Below are 23,437 nucleotides of genomic sequence, written 5' to 3' on the forward strand. Positions count from 1 at the left end.
TTACACTTTTGGACGACATTGCTCAGGCACAGGAAACATGGTGGACCCACAAAAGACAAATGTTATTGGGGAATTTCCACCACCCAGGAATATTATAGAACTTCAATGTTTTATAAGCGTGTGAATTATTTGGGACAACCCCTCACCCAAAAAAATGAACTTCTAAGTCAACTTTTGGAACAAGGTCAGAAATTGTGTTGAATTGCTGATTAATAGGACAAAAATGACTGAATCAGAAAATGTCCATATCATCAGAGGTCCCATCACATTATGATCCTAAACTTCCAATTATTATGGGAGCAGATGCACTGAGTCACAGGATAGGGAACTGCCTTACTCCAGGGAATAGGTTTAGTGAGGTGGGACAAGAAGACCTGTCAATTACAATTCAACAGCTCTCACTGAAACTGATCATCACTACTGATGTGATTGAGAAAGAAGTGCACACAGTGACTTGAGCATGTGAGAAATTACAATTTATGTCTTTGACCAAGGATTTAAGGTGAAAATTGACCATAAGCTGCTGGTGAAGCCCCGGGAATTACAGGCCAGTTAGTCTTACTTCTGTGGTAGGCAAAGTAATGGAAAGGGTACTGAGGGATAGGATTTACGAGTATCTGGAACGGCACTGCTTGATTAGGGACAGCCAGCACGGATTTGTGAAGGGTAGGTCTTGCCTTACAAGTCTTATTGAATTCTTCGAGGAGGTGACCAAGCATGTGGATGAGGGTAGAGCAGTGGATGTAGTGTACATGGATTTTAGTAAGGCATTTGATAAGGTTCCCCATGGTAGGCTTATGCGGAAAGTCAGGAGGCATGGGATAGAGGGAAATTTGGCCAATTGGATAGAAAACTGGCTAACCGGTCGAAGTCAGAGAGTGGTAGTAGATGGTAAATATTCAGCATGGAGTCCAGTTACAAGTGGAGTTCCGCAGGGATCAGTTCTGGGTCCTCTGCTGTTTGTAATTTTTATTAATGACTTAGATGAGGGAGTCGAAGGGTGGGTCAGTAAATTTGCAGATGATACAAAGATAGGTGGAGTTGTGGACAGTGAGGAGGGCTGTTGTCGGCTGCAGAGGGACTTAGATATGATGCAGAGCTGGGCTGAGGAGTGGCAGATGGAGTTCAACCCTGCCAAGTGTGAAGTTGTCCATTTTGGAAGAACAAATAAGAATGCGGAATACAGGGTTAATGGTAGGGTTCTTGGTCAGGTGGAGGAACAGAGGGATCTTGGGGTCTATGTACATAGATCTTTGAAGGTTGCCACTCAGGTGGATAGAGTTTGTAAGAAGGCCTATGGAGTATTATCGTTCATTAGCAGAGGGATTGAATTCAAGAGTCGTGAGGTGATGTTGCAGCTGTACAGGACTTTGGTTAGGCCACATTTGGAGTACTGTGTGCAGTTCTGGTCGCCTCACTTTAGGAAAGATGTGGAAGCTTTGGAGAGGGTGCAGAGAAGATTTACCAGGATGTTGCCTGGAATGGAGAGTAGGTCGTACGAGGATAGGTTGAGAGTTCTCGGCCTTTTCTCGTTGGAACGGCGAAGGATGAGGGGTGACTTGATAGAGGTTTATAAGATGATCAGAGGAATAGATAGAGTAGACAGTCAGAAACTTTTTCCCCGGGTACAACAGAGTGTTACAAGGGGACATAAATTTAAGGTGAAGGGTGGAAGGTTTAGGGGAGATGTCAGGGGTGGGTTCTTCACCCAGAGAGTGGTGGGGGCATGGAATGCGCTGCCCGTGGGAGTGGTAGAGTCAGATTCATTGGCGACCTTTAAGCGGCATTTGGATAGGTACATGGATGGGTGCTTAATCTAGGATAGAAGTTTGGCACAACATCGTGGGCCGAAGGGCCTGTTCTGTGCTGTATTGTTCTATGTTCTATGTTCTATGTTCTATGATTTTACTGAGTACAAAGAGCATTGCAAAGATGCCACTCAGTATCAAGTAATTTTGACTTTGGGAAATGCATTATGACTCAGTTATAAAGTGCGTGCAAGAAAAATACGAGGCTATTGCTGATTCCCTATCAAGGATACCCATGGAAAAAGAAGTGGAAAATTTTGGTTCAGAAGTTGGCCTGCACTGGCAAATTGGTTTTGCATTTACATTCAATGTGTTATGGAACATAGTATTCAGTTTCCCCTGGCCTCAGAGGGGTTTTTGAAATTATTGTTTAAATTCACAGGTTAAATACTTAGTATTTGTCAGCAATAACAATGACATTACAAGAATTTCAGGAGGCTCAATTGTTTGGGGAAGAATTTATAGAGATTTACACATATGGCTCTAATGGCTGACCATATGTAGCCAGTGAACCTATCCTGCAGAAATACTTTGATAAATTTCACCACATCAGTATTATCAATGACCTCTTGGCCTACAGTGAAAGATTGGTGAACCCACAAGCCCTCTGGACATCCTCCAGAATAGGGTGGCATAGTGGCTCAGTGGTATCACTGCTGCCACATTAGAGCCAGGGACCCAGGTTTGATTCCACCTTGGGTGACTGTCTGTGTGGAGTATGCACATTCCCTTCATGTCTGCACGGGTTTCCTCCAGGTGCTCTGGTTTCCTCCCACTGTTCAAAGATGTGCGGGTTTGGTGGGTTAGCCATGGGGTTAGCCGTGGGATAGGTGGCACTCACAGACAGGAGTAGAAAGAACATTTTCTACCCTCTTCTTTTCCAGAGTTGAAAAATGTGGTGCTGGAAAAACACAGCAGGCCAGACAGCATCCGAGGAGCAGGAGAATCGACGGTTCGAGCATAAGCCCTTCTTCAGGAATCCTGAAGAAGGGCTTATGCCCGAAATGTCGATTCTCCTGCTCCTCGGATGCTGCCTGGCCTGCTGTGTTTTTCCAGCACCACATTTTTCAACTCTGGTCTCCAGCATCTGCAGTCCTCACTTTCTCCTAGTTGCTCTTCTTTTCTAGTCAAGCCATGGGAATACCTTGACCTTGGAATGCCTTGGTCTGTTTGAATTTAACAGGAGACTTTTTTTTCTGATCAAAGTGAACTATTATTCGTAATGAATTGCGGTCTGGAAGCTCAATTGGATTTCTCTGACTCTGTCAAAAGCCCTCTGAACAGGCATGGAATCCCAGAAGCAGTCAGATCCAATGATGATACAGTTTCCAATCCTTTGTGGCCTCAAACAGATTTTTGCACATTACAAATTCACCAAGGTACCAGCAAGCTAGTGATGAAGCCAAAAAGTGGACATGGTACATAAAAAGAAGCCTCCTGAGAAAGAATGAGCATTTTCATTTAGACCTGTCCATCTGTTGCTCTACACCATTAGAGAACAGTTTTGCCCTATGGTCTGCAGACTGCAAACCCAACGTTTCCTTCCCCCAACTCCCTGTCACGAACATCGAGTGTCAGGGTGTGGGATGATGAACAAGTGTGACAGAAAGAGGAAAGTTACAGGACAGATTGAGCTTGCATTTTCACCTGGAGACATAGGGATCAGAACTTCCCCACACTGGAGATTGGAGAGAATGTGTGGCTCAGGGAGCAGCAGGGGGAGACGATGGCCTATTGATATTTTTGCCGGACTGTTAATCCAGAGACTTTGGTTAATTGTTTTGAGACCTGGAATCAAATCCTGACACAGTAGAATTTGAATTCAGTAAAATCTGGAACGAAGAGTCTAATAATGATCATGAATCCAATATCAATTGTTGAAAAACCCATCTGCTTCACTAATGTCCTAACTGCCATCCTCAACTGGAATGGTCTACATATGACTCCAGATCCAAAGCTATGTGGTAGACTTTTAACTGCCCTTTGGGCAATCAGTGTTGGGCAATAAATGCTGGCCTAGCCAATGTTGCCCTCATCCCTTGAATGATTAAAAAAAAGAGTGAGAGGGCATTATGATTGTGTGGCTCCAAAACCAAGATTATATCTTATCCAGGAGAAGAAAGTGAGGACTGCAGATGCTGGAGCTCAGAGTCGAGAGTGTGGTGCTGGAAAAACACAGCAGATCAGGCAGCATCTGAGGAGCAGGAGAATGGACGTTTCACGCATAAGCCCAGTTCCTGATGAAGGGCTTATGCCCAAAATGTCAATTCCCCTGCTCCTCGGATGCTGCCTGACCTGCTGTGCTTTTCCAACACCACACTCTCGACTCATGTCTTGTCCGGACAGAAACTGGCATTATCTGAAGAAATGAAGGTGCTTGATTTTGTTGGAAATGAGTCAGATTCAGAAGGAAACTATGACAATGTAGCTATTAATTAAGGAGCCAAGAGCTTCAGAATGAGTTTGACACAAAACAGTCCCTCCACCATCTTAAAAGGAATTTGGACAGATTGAAGAAACCACCCCACAGACATTTTTTATAAACACCAAAAACTTTGATGGTGTAAGTGTAGATAATAGATGGGAGTAAAGGCCTGTGTAAAGACATAGAGTCATGTGTTAACTGTATCCATATTAATATAATGGCGAGTGGAGAGGTGCATAAGGATCACATGGAACTGAGACCTAAAGAAGAAGGCAATAGCTGAATTCTGTTCTACCATACTTATTCATGTGGTTTATTGGTAATAAAGGATAATAGTTCATAGCTGTCTTGTGTCCAATCTTCATACTCCTTGAGCTCCTATAAAAGGTGTCATTAACAATGTTAACAAGTAATGCCAATTTACCAATAATTCGCTCACCGAATACTCAACTTGGGTTCAGTTAGGACCACGTGACTCCAGACCTCATTACAGCATGGATAAAAGAGCTGACTTCATAGGGTGAATATTAAATGACTACACCAGGCATCAAACCAGCATTTAATGGAAAGCATCAAGAAAATCCAGCAAAATTGAAGTTAATGGGGATCAGGCTAAATTTCCAAATTATTTGACTCACATTGTGCAGAAATCAAGGTGGTTGTGGTTGCTGTAGGCTAATTATCTCAATCCCAGGATACCCCTTCATGAGTCCAATGGAGTAGTTATTTTAATCAACCTGTTTGGACATGTTGTGATACTCCTCAAGAGCAGATTGGACTTCAACCCAAGTTCGTCATAATAGTGTCAACCAACTGCAGCTGCTCTACCAATGACTTTCACTCCTTCATAAAATGAGAGGTGTGGGTGTTTGCTGATGATTGCAGTGTTCCACACCAGTCACAACTCCTCAGATGCTGAAACAGTCCATGCCCACGTCAAGACCCAGTCACATTATCGCTGAGGCTGATAAAAGGAAAGTAAGATTGGCACCACACAAGTGTATTAACCATCTCTAACAACAGAAACATTGAAAATAAGAGCAGAAATGGACAATTGAGCCCTTTGAACCTGCTATGCTGTTCAATATGATCATGGCTGAACACCCAATTCAGTACTCTGTTCCCACTTTCTCCTTTGATACCTTTGGTTTTAAGAAGTATATCTAACATCTTGAAAATATTCAATGTTTTGGCCTCAGTCGCTTTCTATGGTAGAGAATTCCACAGGCTCACCACTCTCTCGGTGAAGAAATTTCTCATCTCAAACCTAAATAGACCACCCTTTATTTTTAAACAGGTTTTGGACTCTCTGGTCATTGGGAAAATCCTTCCTGTGTTTATCCAATCTAGTTTATGGAGAATTTAATCATCTCTTGCTGACATTCAGCAGCATAACTCACAATGACAGGAAATATTTCTTTAGATATTTAAAAAAAAGAGATAACTGAATAAATGTTGGTCCTATAGAAAATCAGTCTGGGGAGTTAGTAATGGAGGATAAAGAGTTGGCAGACAAACTGAACCAATATTTTGAATTTGTCTTCATGAGCAAGGATGCAGGTAACATCCTGGAAATAGCTGTAAGTCAGTAATTGAAAGGGCGGGAGGAACTCAAGAAGAGTACAATTATTAGGGAAATAGGCTGATTAAATTGTTGGAACTGTGAGTTGGCAAATCCCCAGTCCTGATGGATTTGACCCTAGAGTCTGAAAAGAATTAGCGAGTGAAATACTTGATGGATTGGATTTAATTTTCCAAAATTCATTATATTCAGGGAAGGTTCCTTTATATTTGAAAGTAGCCTATATAACTCCTTTATTCAAAAAAGGGAGGGTGGCAGAAAGCAGGAACCTATAGACCAGTTAGCTTAACATCTGTCAGAGGGAAAATATTAGAAGCTATTATTAAAGATGTTATAATAGGGCACTTGGCTAAGTTTAAGGTAATCAGGCAGTGCCGATATGATTCTGTCAAAGGGAAATTATGTTTATTGGAGTTTATTGGAGTTCTTTGAAGAAGTCAGTTGTGTTGTTGATAAAAGGGAACCAGTGGATGTATCTAATTTACATTTTCAATACGGCATTTGAAAGGGTGCTGCATTAAAGATTACTGCAGAAAATAAAGCTCATGATGTAGGGCAGATATTGGTATTGATTAAAGATTGGTTGGCTAACAGGAAGCAGGAATGGGAATAAGTTGGTTCTATTAGGCTGTCACAATGGTGAGCAACTTGAATGAGTGCAGGTGCTACAACTCTTTACAATTTATATCGGTGATTTGGATGAAGGGACAGAAAGTATGGCAGCTAAATTTGCGAATGATACAAAGATAGGTGGGAAGGTGAGTTCGGAAGAGAACATAAGGAGCCTTCAAAAGGAATAGAAAGGTTAAGTGGGTCGGCAAATGGAGTACAACATGGAAAAATGTGACATTGTCCTTTATAGCGGAAAGAACGAAAAAAAGATACTATCTAAATGGTGAGAAATTGCAGAGCTCTGAGATGCAGAGAGGTTTAGGTTTCCCAGTGTATGAATCACAGAAGACCAGTATGTAAGTATATCAAGTGTTCAGGAAAGCTAATAAAATGTTATTGTTAATTGCAAAGGGAATTGAATGGAAGAGCAAGATTTTGCTTCGGTTATACAAGGTATTGGTGAGACTGTATACTTTCAAAAGGAAGTTAATGCATTGGAAACAGTCCAGAGAAGGTTTATCAGACTAATACGTGGAATGAACAGATCACATCATGAGGACAGGTTAGGCCTGTGTCCTCCTGTTGTTTAGAAGAGTCAGAAGGGGCTTAATTGAAACATATAAAGATGCTGAAAGGACATGACCATGTGAATATTGAACGAATGTTTCCTCATGTGAGAGAATCTGGAACTAAGGGTCATAGCTTAAAAGTAAGGGTTCATCCCTCTAAAACAGAGATGAGAAAACATTTTGTTCTCTGAGGGTTGTGAGTCTTTGGAATTCCCTTCCTTAAAAGATGGAGAATGTAGAAGCTTTAGATACTTTTAAAGTAGTGATAGATAACCTCTTGATTACCAAGGGGATGAAAGATTGTCAGGATATGCAGAAAGGTAGAATCATAGTATCCCTACAGTGTGGAAAGATGCTATTCAGCCGATCAAGTCAACACCAATTCCCTGAAGATCCCACCCGGATCTAGCTCCTTACCCTAATCTTATAACCCTACATTTCTATTGCTAATTTACCTAACCTGGATATCCCTGGTCACTATAGAGCAATTTAGCAGGGCCAAACCAGCTAACTTGCATATCCTTGAACTGTGGCAGAAAACCAGAACACCTGGTGGAAACCCCATGTAGAAATGGGAGAATGTGCAAACTCCACACAGGCAGTCATCCAAGGCTGGAATCGAGCCCCTAGTGTTGTGAGGCAGCAGTGCTAACTGCTGCCATGCCTTGAATAGTGAAGCAGGCTCAAAGGGCTAAGTGTTCTTGTTTCCTTGTTCATCTATTTGTACAAGAGCAGGTCAGAGGCTGAGAATTCTGTACAAATAACTTGCTGCCTGACTCTGAATCTTTGTCCACCATCTACAAGTTACAAATGTGTTAGAATTCTTTCTACTTGCATCGATAAATGCAGCTCCAACAACACTCAAGGAACTTGATACCATCTAGGGAAAAAACAGCCACTACCTTAAGCATTCACTCCTTCGACCAACTAATGCATAGTGTCAGCAGTGCGTGTTGCATAGAATTTGCAATCCAACAACATGTCAACATTTCTTTGACAGCAACTCCTGAATTCACAATGTTCATGACTTGACCTGAGTGGATTTGCCAATAACAAATCATTATTTTTCTAATCTGCAACTTTAATTTCTCCAGTGTAGTTTGAATGGAAACTTAAAGACATGAACCATTAGAAAATGTATTTCATTGTCATCACTAATAAATTCACTTCACAATTTGAAGTAATGCACATTTATATCTAGCATTGATTAAACCACTAATCACCTCAAAGTACTCAAAGGAATAATTATTGGTATATTTGAGTTTAAGAAACAAAGCCAAAACACTGGGTTGTCTTTTTGAATTGGAATAATCTCAAATTGCAAGTTGCTACTTTGGACTGGCATCACATCTGCCAGTCAAAAGATTTCACACCTCATTTGGGTTCAGATGAAGCAGATCATTTATAACACTGTAGAGTGCCATATCCTATCCAAGTTGTTGTGCATCAACATTGGCTCACAGCCCTGGTTTCTAAAAGAAGTGCTACAGCATTGTTCAGGAAAAGAAATCCATCAGTAGTTTGGGAAAATCAATCAATCAGAATGAGACAGAGGCACACCTCCATTCCTAACGAGAAAAGATCTGCTGAAGTCACAAGGGGTCTCTTTTCCGAGGTGAGTACTGACCTATGATTCTCAGACAGTTTCCATATAGGGTGGAAAATAAGTAAATCTACTTTCACCAAAGCCAGCAATCTTTGTCTTGAATCATGCACGATAAATCAATTAACTACCATTGAAACCATGGGCGGGACCATGATATCATGGGCATTTCCAAGTGCTGACCCCCACACTGTGATGGCAAAGTGCTTATTTTAAGGACTACATATATTTTATTCGGAAAATTAAACTTGAAAATGGAACTTTGGATTATTAGTTTTCTTTACTTACCAATTTTTCAATTATTGGTTACACAAGGTCAATTAACTTTTGAAAACAAACCTGGATTTGTTACAGTTGTGAGACACACTGGCACCAGGTGCCTTTAGTTGCAAAAAGAGGTTCAGCAACCACTTTCTGATTTGTTTTCAGAAGCCTGCAAATGCAGATTTCACTCTCTCTCTCTCTCTTTCTTTCTCCTTCCCTCTATGGAGAAAACCAACAGTAAAGTTGAGGACTACCATGGTCACCAATAATGTGAAAGCATCAGCAAAAATAAAAAGAAAACAAACCATTAGAAAGTCACTTCACTCCTTCGTGGTTTGGACTCTTGTTCTATAAAATGTGTTCCTTTTGCCTATATCTTCCACCCATGATATTTCTGCAGAGTCGGTTTTTTTTATCCTTTTGTGAATGAATGTATGTTTGGGTTTCAGGAGGTATAAATTCACCTTGTACATTAGTAATTAATAATCCATTTCTGCCACTTGTTAAAGGATAAGTTTATTTTAAAAATGTTTATTTTTCTTGTTCATTGATGAAACCTGATTTAAATTTTGTTTATCCTAATTTGTGGTCAAACTTAGGCATATTAACCATCTTAATGATTAAATTGACCAGTGACACATTTGAGATGACTCATGAAGTAGTGTGACTTGATTTCCATCAGGATCATGACAACATGCTGTCATTGTGATATAAACAGTAGAGCCATGGTCTCCAAGACATAGATTGCAATCAACTGGTTGATCTCAGGTACTAATAGTCGATCCCTCTGCTATGCGGCAATCCCTCACCATGTGCATCTCTGACAATTGATCCCTCCACTGGCCTGTGTTCTCTCAGCACATGCACATTGATCGTCATGCTGCTGTACGTGTTCGACACCCAGAAGCAGCACAGCTAGACAGAAATGCATACTCTTGCCAGCTTTGAGTTTAGTTCTGATGGACTATTATTGCAAGGTAAAGTAATGTTGTGGAGGCAATACAAACGAATTAGTAAAAAGTATACCACAAACTGATGTGTCAAGCCAATGTATCACAGTACTAGAAACATAGGCAATTCAGCCCATTATGCCCATGCGGACAGGCTACAAGAGCAGCTCGACTAGTTCTGCTCCACTGCCCATTCTCTGTACACCTGCAGTTTTTTCTTCAGATGCCTATTTAGTAGGTCTGTGCAAAAATTACAGGAACTCTGCTGTGCTCTTCATCCAATACCTAACCAATGCAAGCAATTCAGGGGCCCTGGAAACAAACTGCAAAGGCAGGAGTGACCCTCCATGCCTCCACACTTGACAGTAGCCAGCAATATTCTGGATGTTCCAGAGAATCCAGAGGTGAGTACAATTACAGCATATATAAGACATTTAGACAGGTTTAGAGGGACATGAGCCAATCACAGGCAAGAAAGGACTAGTTCAGTCTAGGAAACCTAGTCGGCATGGCCAAGTCGGGCCGAAGGGCTGTTACCATACTATGCATCTCTAATGACTCTAGGTCTACCTGCAGTGTAACCAGTGGTCGAATGATGCCATGAACAATGAGGTGAAACAATAATGACCTTGGACCATTTAAGAAGAACCCTAAAATGTACAATTTCCATGTGGAATGGGAAATTTAACTTTTGTTCACAATTGTAAATGATCATTTGCCTTAAATGTTATCAAAATAAATTGTTAAGTAAGGGGAATTAAGAATAATTCAGCAATATGCAGTATATTCAGGACTGGTCTTCCTTTGAACAACATGCTTCAGACAGAGAAAGTTGACGAACTGAAGACCACTTTGAAAGCTCAAATCATTTATCTCTAAACCAGCAGCAAAATGTAAGGCCTACACTGACATAATATTTTGTCTTTGCCATCTTCTGGCAAAACAAAATAAATGATTCACAGATAGTGAAGTAATTAAAGAAGCAATTACTGTGGCTGTTGACGCATTATTCAAGAAGAAATAATAACAGAATCCAGTGCACATCACTTGGTATTGCCACAGTAGTAAGTCGAGTGGAATCTTTGTCCTGAAATGTCTTTCAGTGATTACAGCAGGACCTGAGGGATTCTGAATGCTTCCCAATACAGTTTGATGAATTCATTAACATGACAGACAAAGCCAGCCGATTGTTTTTGTGAATATGCTTTTTAAGGATGTAACAACTACATAGAACATAGAACATAGAACATAGAACAATACATCACAGAACAGGCCCTTCGGCCCACGATGTTGTGCCGAACTTCTAACCTAGATTAAGCACCCATCCATGTACCTATCCAAATGCCGCTTAAAGGTCGCCAATGATTCTGACTCTACCACTCCCACGGGCAGCGCATTCCATGCCCCCACCACTCTCTGGGTAAAGAACCCACCCCTGACATCTCCCCTATACCTTCCACCCTTCACCTTAAATTTATGTCCCCTTGTAACACTCTGTTGTACCCGGGGAAAAAGTTTCTGACTGTCTACTCTATCTATTCCTCTGATCATCTTATAAACCTCTATCAAGTCACCCCTCATCCTTCGCCGTTCCAACGAGAAAAGGCCGAGAACTCTCAACCTATGCTCGTACGACCTACTCTCCATTCCAGGCAACATCCTGGTAAATCTTCTCTGCACCCTCTCCAAAGTTTCCACATCTTTCCTAAAGTGAGGCGACCAGAACTGCACACAATACTCCAACTGTGGCCTAACCAAAGTCCTGTACAGCTGCAACATCACTTCACGACTCTTGAATTCAATCCATCTGCTAATCAACGATAATACTCCATAGGCCTTCTTACAAACTCTATCCACCTGAGTGGCAACCTTCAAAGATCTATGTACATAGACCCCAAGATCCCTCTGTTCCTCCACCTGACTAAGAACCCTACCATTAATCCTGTATTCCGCATTCTTATTTGTTCTTCCAAAATGGACAACCTCACACTTGGCAGGGTTGAACTCCATCTGCCACTCCTCAGCCCAGCTCTGCATCATATCTAAGTCCCTCTGCAGCCGACAACAGCCCTCCTCACTGTCCACAACTCCACCTATCTTTGTATCATCTGCAAATTTACTGACCCACCCTTCGACTCCCTCATCTAAGTCATTAATAAAAATTACAAACAGCAGAGGACCCAGAACTGATCCCTGCGGAACTTCACTTGTAACTGGGCTCCAGGCTGAATATTTACCATCTACCACCACTCTCTGCCTTCGACCGGTTAGCCAGTTTTCTATCCAATTGGCCAAATTTCCCTCTATCCCATGCCTCCTGACTTTCCGCATAAGCCTACCATGGGGAACCTTATCAAATGCCTTACTAAAATCCATGTACACTACATCCACTGCTCTACCCTCATCCACATGCTTGGTCACCTCCTCGAAGAATTCAATAAGACTTGTAAGGCAAGACCTACCCTTCACAAATCCGTGCTGGCTGTCCCTAATCAAGCAGTGTCTTTCCAGATACAAAGAGGATATTCTCGCCCTTTGGTCCCTGAAAGAGAGGACAAGGGGTGAGGATATCTACAAAGAATTCAAAAGTTACATGCTTAAGAAAAACATGCCAATCAAGAAACTGATTTCTGTTGCAATAGATGTTGCACCAGCCATGCTTGGTGCAAATGCAGACTTTGTTGCAAAATGATCCTGATTTCCCTTCTTTTATCAATTACTGTATAATCTGCCAGCAAGCATCAGCAGGCAAAGTTATAAAATTCTCTCATGTCATGAAATTTGTTGTTATGGTTGTAAACTTATTTTGAGCAAGAGACCTTCAGCACCACTTGTGTAAACTTTTACTTGATGAACTTCATGCTGTCCATGGTGAACCAATCCTCTATGCTGATGCAAGGTGGTTAAATTGAGGGAAGGTGCTGCACGGATGTTTAGGTCTGATCCTGAAAACATCAATGTGCAGCATGCTATCATGTCTCCCACTGAGACTTGGCAAATAGAGGATAGAGTGGATAATCACGAATGATGAAGGGCTTTTGCGCGAGACGTCGATTTTCCTGGTCCTCAGATGCTGCCTGACCTGCTGTGCTTTTCCAGCACCACTCTAATCTTGAGTCTAATCTCCAGCATCTGCAGCACCCACTTCTGCCTGGATAATGATATATACTTAGTTTTGGTTTTTGTAACACTAAAAATAAACTATTTATTTCATATTTTCTTGAGGGCTGATCCTGGATTGTGTTTGAATTTAAAAGGTGATCTTGCACCTAAAACATTTAGAGACCACTGGCCTAGAGTCATGTCTTTCTCCAAACTAAGAACATAGGAATGTAAAAAAAATTGAAGCAGCAGTAGTTTATTTGGCTGTTTGAGTCTGTTCCGTCATTCTGCAACATCATGGATGATCTTCCACATCAATGTCATTTTCCCGCACTGTCATTCTATCCTTGATATCATTCATATTGAATAGCCTATTGATCTTAGTCTGGAATATATTCAATTACTCAGCAATGCCAGTTCCATGCCCTTCTGGCAGTTCACTGGAGGTGCTGCTGTAAGAAATGACTGATGGAATTCACTGTCCAACACCAAGGACTGTAACAGTTCCAAAAGGCCATTTCTTCTCCAGGACAATTAGGGATCGGCTTTAAACGCTGGGCTAACCAGTAACCCCAGGATCCCTTGATCTAATAAATATAACTCAGCATCGCCATATTTGATGGTTGCATGGATGCGATGAGTTTTCAATACAAGAGCAGTCATCTCATTATTTTAACTAGTGAGAGGATCTTTTGACTGCTGCAATCTCTCCTCACCATCTTCTCCTATGCATCCCACAGAGGGTCAGGCTGACACCCATGGATCAATACTATTGGCCCAATCACAGGACTCGCGGCTCTGAACATTTGGTTATTCCAGCAGGAGAGGTGGACATTGCTGAGTAAGGCCCAGGAAAGGTTAGTGCAAACAGAACCTTCAGGGGGCCTGGGGTCTGGCAGAACCAGCCCTCTCAACTCGCTCCACCACATCGAGATCAATGTGCTTAGAAACAAGTGGAGGTCTCTCTCCGGGACCAAGGTTCCAGTGCTTAAACTTCTATTGTCCTGAGCTGAGAGCCCAAATCCATATGGTGTTTTGTTTTAACAGCTTGAATCTGGCCCTGCCTTAGACTGCATGTTCACCCTTCTGCCCAGGTACCAGTCCACTCTAGGCCTTCTTGTGCTGCTTGCAGAGCACAGACTCCCCAAACTAAGTGGAGGGAAATCTTACATTTCCCTGATGTACAATTGTCCCTGATTTATTATGATGATTTCCGTATTGTTTTAGTCTTTTTGAATTCTTTGGTGAGTGTGGGCTTTGCTGACTGGACCAGCATTTATTGCTCATTCATAGTTACACCTGAGAAGGTGACAGTGAGCTTCCTTCTTGAAGCTCTGCAGTTCACATGCTGTAGGTTGACTTACAATAGTGAGGGTCTTGCCAGTATCTGTTGCCCTTGTCTTTCAAGACGATACCGACTGCTACTACTGAGTGTCAGCGAATGCAGTAACTGAATGTTTATGGATATGGTGTCAATCAAGCGGGCTGCTTTGTCCTGGATGGTGCCAAGCTTCTTGAATGTTTTAGGAGCTGCACCCATTCAGGTGGGCAGATGGTGAGTTACTCGCTGCAGTATTCCTAGCTTCTGAAATGCTCTTGTGCCCACAGTATTTATATGGGTTTAGTTATATATGACATGTAAGTATGGTTGCACTACTGTGATTTCACTCCTGCTCTCATTCTTTATTCCTCTGTATTGTCTCCTAAAGTCTTGTACACTGTCAAATTTGTTTTGTACACCTAGAATTACAGTTCAATTATCTAACACATTTCTAAAATGCTTACTGATTTAACTGGCTATGTGCTTACTGGTTCAACACAAAATGAAACAAAAAAAATGCTTGTCTAAGGCATGGTGCTGCTGGCTCACCCTTCCTGGTCTGATCTGTCCCTTGATGGTGCAGCCTGAGACTGAATGTGCGAGACAGTCAGAGTGTGGCTGTGTGGAGAATGTGTGTGTGTGTGTGTGGCTGTGAGAGAGAGTAAGAGTGTGTGTGTGTGAATTAAGAGAGAGTGAGTGTGTGTGATGTGAGAGACAGTGAATGTGTGTAGCTGTGAGAAAAAGTGTGTGTAGCAGTGAGAGAGAGCGAGTGTGTGTGGCTGTTAGAGAGTGAGTGTGCATGTGTGTCTAGGAGAGAGAGTGAGTGTGTGTGGCTATGAGAGAAATTGAAAAATTAGTTTCTCTGTTGCTTGGCACTTTTATTGGTCACTTTTATTAATTACTAACATTTAAGATTGCCTTTTTATTGCTTTATCAATTATTTTTCTTACCATGTTGTATATGTTTCCTTTTGGAATTGCATGCTTAATGTTTTTACAGATCAGATCTCAGACAGCTGCTGCTGAGGTTCCTGTTGATTAGGAATGAAAGGCTCACAATGAAGTCTGAAAACTGGCAGACGGGGATATTTTTGACCTAGGAGAAGTCAGAAATATTGGAAATCCTCACCATGTCTGCAGGCACCTTAACAAAAAGAACCAGAAATCAGAAATCCTGTCAAAACTGGTGAAGATCATGGAACTGGAGCATTGATTCTGTTTATCTCTCCACAGATGCTGCCTGGCTATTTCCAGCACTTGCAATACTTTGTTCTTCTATTACTTGCTCAAACTGCTGAACATTTTTAAGTATAGTTATTTTAAATTTGAAATGAGAATATATGAATTAGTCAATGCAAATTGTAGTCATTCTGTGAATGAAACCCAACATTTTTAGATGTTATTGTCCAGATCTTCCATTGGTTAAAAACGTGTTGCTGGAAAAGCGCAGCAGGTCAGGCAGCATCAAAGGAACAGGGGAATCGACGTTTTGGGCATAAGCCCTTCTTCTGGAGAAGGGGTTATGCTTGAAACGTCGATTCTCCTGTTCCTTTGATGCTGCCTGACCTGCTGCGCTTTTCCAGCAACATATTTTTAAGCTCTGATCTCCAGCATCTGCACTTTCTCCTAGCAGAGCTTCCATTGAATCTGGTTCAATAAAGTGGAACTAGTTGCAAAATGTGAATGACTATGTTGTGTGTCATTGTCTGACAAAACTGTGGTTGTAAGGTGTTTCATACTGAAACTTGGGCTTTTGATGGCTCTATAAATACTTGATGTGAGGGTGCCATTGTTGGACTGGGGTGGACAAATTTAAAAATCACACAAAACTAGGTTATAGTCCAACAGGTTTATTTGGAAGCACTAGCTTTCGGAGCGCTGCTCCTTCATCAGGTAGCTTTGCTGGGAGCAGTGCTCCAAAAGCTAGTATTTCCAAATAAACCTGTTGGACTAACCTGGTTTTGTGTGATTTTTAACTCTATAAATACAGAAATAGAATACAAAAGCCAGAAAACTTTGTCAAACCCACATAAATAGTCTGACCCACGGTGTCTATGGTTCCCAATTCTGGGCATTCAAATGATTATGGGTTTGGGGGATATAAGGTGTGCAATAGCAGGAGAAACACTAAAACCCATCACTTCTTTCCCTCGTCCTTGTGAGATATTATGTTACAAGATATTATGTTATAGGTTATCTTTATTAACTCACGCACCAGCTCACTATATTCATTAATACCGAGTTCTTGTTCATTCATTCATAACCCTTTACTAACCCGTTATTTACTATAACATGGTTTTATTCATTCATAAAACCATGATTCTGTAGTTTATTTTACCATCCAAATTTAAAACAAATGTTGCTAATCAAAACAGTCCTTTCAACCTATTATTGCACCATATCTGCCCTTCCTACAAGCAGTGTTTACCTTAGCATACAGAATAATACCATCACCATCAAATCCCCACTAACCATTATAATATTAATCAGCCCTTAGCAACCATCTCCTGGACCTGAATAGATTCCCCAATTAGTAAGTACTTGTTAAATACCTTTTAACTGGGCCATTATCCCTTTAAACGTGAATGAATGAAACTCACACTGGCAAATAGTAAATAAATCTCACAACCCAGCAGCAGTAATCAGTTTAATATTCTTTATTCTTCTTTTAAGTACAGGTACACTTTCTAATTTACTTAGAGTACAATAACCTTGCATTTTTACTTAACATTTACTAATTTAAAAGACAAAAGGATTAGCACCTCCTAATTATGCAAGCAGACTGGACAGACACTCTTAATCCCATCAGAAGTAGGAGCCAGCATTTAGCACATTTTAACCCATCTTCTGTCTCCCAGGACATAAACTCTTCAAACCTTTGTGTACTATAGATAAAACAATGTAACACCGCAGTAATGGAACTTTAATATATGTAAGAACTGTGTATAAAGGGGCTCTTATAAGAACTGTATTTCAGGTATCTATTGCCCCCTCTAACTTGTGCTGTGATTGCTGAATAAAATAGGCGATTTTCACCATTCATCAATTTCAGTTGCTATTTGAACACAATCCCACACCCTGCTGCTGAAGTAGGCTAGTGATTGAGAGGGAGCTTCAAAATGAGAACAAAAGAAAGTGGAACAAAGAACAAAAATTGTTGGAGAAACTCCGTAGGTCTGGCACCATTTATATAGAGAGAACAGGGTAACATTTTGAGTCCGGTGGCCCTTCTTCAGAAGGGGGCTTCAAATCTGGTTCAAATCTGCTTTCTCTTGACAAATGCTGCCAGTCCTGCTTTTTCCAGCAATTTCTGTTTAGGCTTCAAATGGGGAACCAACACACAGGCCTCTTTCATTCAAGGCTACCTCCCTCTGGGGTGGTCTTTGCGGTCACAGGAAAGGTGGTGGATGTTGAAATAACTCCACAGGGGCCGGTATCTTGCCACCAATTCACCATTTATTTACACATGGAGGCTCCTTGACACTGATCCAGTTCCCTCAGAGCCACTTCTCCGAGTGAACAGAACTTTTGACTCTCCTGTCAGCCAGGGCTCCCTGATTGGACCAGATTAACAGCCTCAATCAGGGAACTCATATTGTATGATATCCACCTGGTTGACCTCATTACAATGACTATATCACCCCCATCTGACTTGGAAGACATCGGTCAGAGATTTTGTTTTGTAGTTCCTCCTGGGGCACTTTAGAACTGGGTCAGGTTCCTCCAACTCTGCCTCTGATATGGGTGGCATGTAATACACAGTAGGTGCCCCCCAGCTGCACCTTGGAAGAAATTCATTTTCCTCTTCAGGCGGCAAAGGCATCAAGGCATCTCAGATTCAGAATATTTTCTACGCTTGATGGAGAAGGAGAACCCACGGTTTCTGGAACAGTTGGAAACACAGTCAAGGAGCTGGGCATGTTTTTGTTTTGCACTGTTGGCAAGTTTGCAACTTTCATATGGTCCACATGCTTGTTCAGGACCATTGCACCTGCCCGTCATGGGACCTGACCTCACATTAACCATGCCTCTTACCCATGCAGGGCTATTCTCATGGTTCCTACACTAAACTTCATCCCTAAAGTAAATTGTCTCTCTCATTTAGTGGAATCTTGTGTCCAGCACTGACATTCCTGTTCAGAAAGGTTTAACTTGGTGAGGAGTCTTTTCTTCATTAGCAACTCTGCTGGAGCTATCTCTGTAGTTGCGTGAGGGGTGGTGCTATAATCAATAGAACCAGGACAGTTTGGCATTTAGTGAAGATGTCGGCTGTTTCTTTAAGCCTGCCTTCAAAGTTTAGATTGGTCTTTCTGCCAGACCATTGGATGATGGATGGTATGGAGCTGTCCTTATGTGACAAATCTCATTTGACTTTTGGAAATACACAAACACTCTACTGATAAACGATGGCCTATTATCTGTGACCAACACTTCCACGGGTTTATGTATTGCAAAAGATGCATGCAGTCTTTCTGTCAATGTCCCAGTATTTGATAAATGAACTCTAAGCATATCCAGCTGCTTTGAGTGGGTATCCACGATGACTAAGAACATGGAGCCCATGAAAGGACCTGCATTGGCAACATGCAATTGAGCCCAGGGTTTACCCGCCCATTCCTACAAATGTAGGCAGTCTTCTTTGTCCTTGTGGCTCTCAGATATGTGCTGGTTGGACAATGCCCAATGTCCAGATCCAATCCTGGCCACCAGACACCATTCCCACATAAGGATGCTGCCAGCACCAGAGGAACTCTCCCTACAGCAGTTTAGGGACCTATTACCTGCAGGTTCCATGACATAAAGAATAAACCATAAACAGGAAAGGTAATACATCTGTAGTAACTATAATGAGGTCATCCAGGCAGACCTCATAGAATATGAGTTTCCTGATTGGGACTGTTATCCTGGTCCAATCAGGGAGCCCTGGCTGACTGATATTAACAGGAGTGTTAAAGGTTCTGCTCACTCGGAGAGAGCAGAAAGCAGTCTGCACATGTAAATCAAAGGGGACTTGGCAATGGGATACCAGCCTCTGTGAAGTTAGTTCAGTGATGATGACAGAAAAGCATGCTCTTAAAGAAATTCACTCATGGCAGTTGTTTTTGAGCTGGGAGTAAACATTTCTGGCATCATGCCAGAGTTGTGAAATTGTCACCTGGTCAACATGCAAGGTGCTCTTGGCTCCTTTGATAGACCCTAAACCTTCTTGAAAATCTTCTGGGCATTTAATGAGGACTTCACTTAGGCAACCATTTACTGATTGAAACATGTTGAGCCAATCTAGATGAATCTTTCTCAACCAACTTTGCCCCATCAAGCTTGGACCCAAAATAAAATCATTGGTAACTGAACCAACTGCTTCACTAAGAGATTGGGAACAAAGTTGTATCCTTAAATGATAAAGGTTCCCCTGTATAGGTTCTTAGTCTAGCGAAAGTCTTGTATGAATTTTGTTAAAGAATGATTCTGCAATCACTGAAACACCTGCACAGATATCAACCTCCATTAGAATTGGGTGACCAGTTAACCAGATGTTTATGTTGATTGATTCTGATTTGGATGTTGCTAAGCAATTTAACTGTTTCAAAACAAATGTAGGTGGACTTTCCAGGGTGTGCATTCTCCTGGATATTAGCCTCTGGGTCCTTTTACTCAATTTAGAAATCCTGATTCAGATTCCCATGGTTCTCAAATTGCTGAATAAAACTAATAGTTTCTCAGAATTAGAGGAGACTTGGGATCATAACATTCCTTAACTAAATCCTTCAAATCCTGAAAGGTTGTAGTATCTGCTGGTCAAGTTAGTCTCCTAATAAACAAAAAAAGCTGCGGGAGCACAAGGTATCAGGAGAATTAGAGACATAGAGTCATTGAGGTGGACAGCACAGAAACAGACCCTTTGGTTCAACTTGTCCATGCCGACCAGATATCCCAACCCAATCTAGTCCCAATTGTCAGTACGTGGACCATATCCCTCTAAACTCTTCCTATTTATATAGCCATCCAGATGCGTTTTAAATATTGCAATTGTACTAGTCTCTACCCCTTCATGTGGTAGCTCATTTCATACACACACAACCCTCTGGGTGAAAACGTTGCCCCTTAGGTGTCTTTAATATCTTTCCCCTTTCATCTTAAACTTATGCCATCTCGTTCTGGATCCGCCCCACCCCAAAAAAAAGACTTTGTCTATTTAATCTATCCATGCCCTTCATGATTTTATAAACCTCTGAGGTCAACCCTCAGCCTTTGATGCTCTAGGGAAAACAGCCCCAGCTTATTCAACCTCTCCCTCTAGCCCAAATCCTCCAAACCTGGCAACATCCTTATAAGTCTTTTCTCAACCCTTTCAAGTTGTGCAACATCCTTCCGATAGGAAGGAGACCAGAATATTCCAACAGTGGCCTAACCAACATCCCGCACATCCACAACATTACCTCCCAACTCCTATACTCAATGCTCTGACCAATTACCTGTTACTTTAGATTCAATTCCCTACAGTGTGGAAACAGGCCCTTCGACCCAACCAATCCACACCGACCCTCTGAAGAGTAACCCACCCAGACCCATTTCCCTCTGACTAATGGACCTAACACTATGGGCAATTTAGCATGGCCAATTCACCTGACCTGCACATCTTTGGACTGTGGGAGGAAACCGGAGCACCCGGAGGAAATCCACGCAGACATGGGGAGAATGTGCAAACTCCACATAAACAGTCGCCCGTTTCATTTGCCCCAGAATCATTTGCACAACAAATAATCCATTCTTTCCTACAGGCTAGGCCCAGTCTTTGATGGCAGGATTGAATAGTTAGACTTCCCAAATAATGGCATGTTGACAGCAGTATCTCTATGTGGGAAGGGTGAGGACTGAGGGCAGGGGTCCGGTGACGGAGCTTTCTACAGGTTGTAAATGCCAGTGTATGATCCAAATTGCCACCAATTTGACTCTTACCATGGTAATTAGCTTCCTGAAGAAGGGCTTATGCCCGAAACGTCGATTCTCCTGCTCCTTGGATGCTGCCTGACCTGCTGCGCTTTTCCAGCATCACATTTTTCAGCTCTGATCTCCAGCATCTGCAGTGCTCACTTTCTCCTAATTAGCTACACACCCCTGTTCAGCAGGCAGGAGATTTGTATTCCTGTTTGTGCTGGGAAACCTCTCTCCACTGCATTGATATGAGCCAAAATGTATTTCCATAAATTTGCTGAAGTAAATCTTACACAAAACAGTTCATAAATATATGTTTTTGTTGAGCTTTAAGTAACCTTTTCATACCTTAGAATTAACAGCATAGCAATGAGGACAATAGTCAAGATGAACAATATAATAAATACAATTTGCATATCATAAAATTACCATGTCATAAAACAGGAGGAAATGTCAAGCTCAGTTAGGCTGCAGCTGCCAACGTTATTTTCTCCACACGTCATTAAGAATGGGAAAGAGTATAAGCATTGCAAGAAGCATGGAAAATGAAATGCAATTTATTATATTGTGGAAGCATTGCGGAGGCCAGTTGACAACCTCCGTGACTTTTTGTATTAGGAAGTTCTGCTCCAGCAGCCTGTGACTCTGCAGCTTTCAGCAGGGTTTAATCTGTCATAGAGGGTGCATCACTGCAGGGAGGACATGGTGACATTTTCCACTTGAGAAAATCAATCCTGTCACTTACTGATAGGTTCCAGCTGAATCTGCTGATAAGAAAACTGCTGGAGGGGAAAAAAAGCAGCAAAAACACACAGAAAGCATTGGAAAGTACGTAACCTTCAAAGACTCTGGGGGCAGGTTACTATTTTTTGTGTGACAATATAGTTTCCTATAGTTATAAAATATTTTCTATTTAAATCATTGATTTGTTCATTAAGTACTAGTTATAATCTTCATAATATAATTTACCATTTTTTTGTGTTGAAACTAAAAAATGCAATGTTAAATATAACATTTTATCATTGGAAATGTTATTTTAAATTGATTATCAATTGCACGAATCTCTTCCTTGATATATCGAAAAGAAACATTTATGCAATAATCACATATATCCATTTTTTCAATGTATAACTTAATGCAATATCTTAACGTGAATAGTAAAAATGATATTGGAATATTTAGAGGTAAACCTGAATTTCTGAAGCATTTCTTTATAAAACCTTTAAGTAAAATAGGTTTATAAGTTATACAATTAAATAAAAAGAAAGCAACAAGTTTAAGTTTCCACATCTATTAACATATTTAATATCTTGCATACGTACACACTTGCTGGAAATGTAATCATACTTACTGTAACATTCCCACCATTTTGTTAAGTGATAAGTAAAGCAGCAGTAAAGCAGCACTAGAGGGTAGGAAATGTAGAAATCAAAAGTGGATTTAAAAAATCCCACCCAGAAGAAAACGACCATTGCAAACTAACTAGTCTTGCAAAACTACCACTTATTATCTGTATTATTTTCATTTATTTCTTGAAGACCTTTGTCTCTCTCACGAGCCTAGCCTTGGATTTGGTCCTTTTTACCCACAGATGTGATTCTTTTAGCTAAAAGGAGATTTTTTAGACAGAGATAGTACACAATTTTAATGCATCAATAGTAGTTTGTCATCTGAGTTGGAACTGTTTGATTTCTATATTAAACACAATCTGTGTTTAAATAATTGAGGAAAAAGCAAATTTTAAAAGATTTCTTTGGAGCAATTTCTTACTAAATGGGATGAATTTTATGTTGTATCGGCTTCGTTGAGTTTCATGGAGGGTTTCTCTCCAAGAAACCCTGGGGGAGATTTCTTACCACACTTTACCAAGTACACACCATTAACTACCTACTCCACCACCAAAGTGCCGTTCTCGTCCGAAGCTAGCTCCATTCCTGGAAGAACTCACCGCTCATCAATGTCCTCCAAAAGATGCACCCACACAATCTGTACATGGCTGCTGTGCACCTGGGCAGGTGTTGGCAATCTGGTGTGGCCCTCCACCAGAAATGCAGTTACATGGCAGTTACAAAGCCACACTGGTCACAGGGCATAGCTGATCACATGATGCATTGACTCTCCTTCACACATTCTCCCATCTTAGTCGCTGTGTACCCAAGTGTCAAGATCAGCCTTGATGTACTTCTCACACGATTCTGTCACGTTTCTTATCATAGTTCAATTTGCAAGACAACATTCCATCCAATGCTTCTCTTTAAAACCAAAAGGC

This window comes from Chiloscyllium punctatum, chromosome 20 (genome assembly GCF_047496795.1).
Source record: "Chiloscyllium punctatum isolate Juve2018m chromosome 20, sChiPun1.3, whole genome shotgun sequence".
NCBI lineage: Eukaryota > Metazoa > Chordata > Chondrichthyes > Orectolobiformes > Hemiscylliidae > Chiloscyllium > Chiloscyllium punctatum.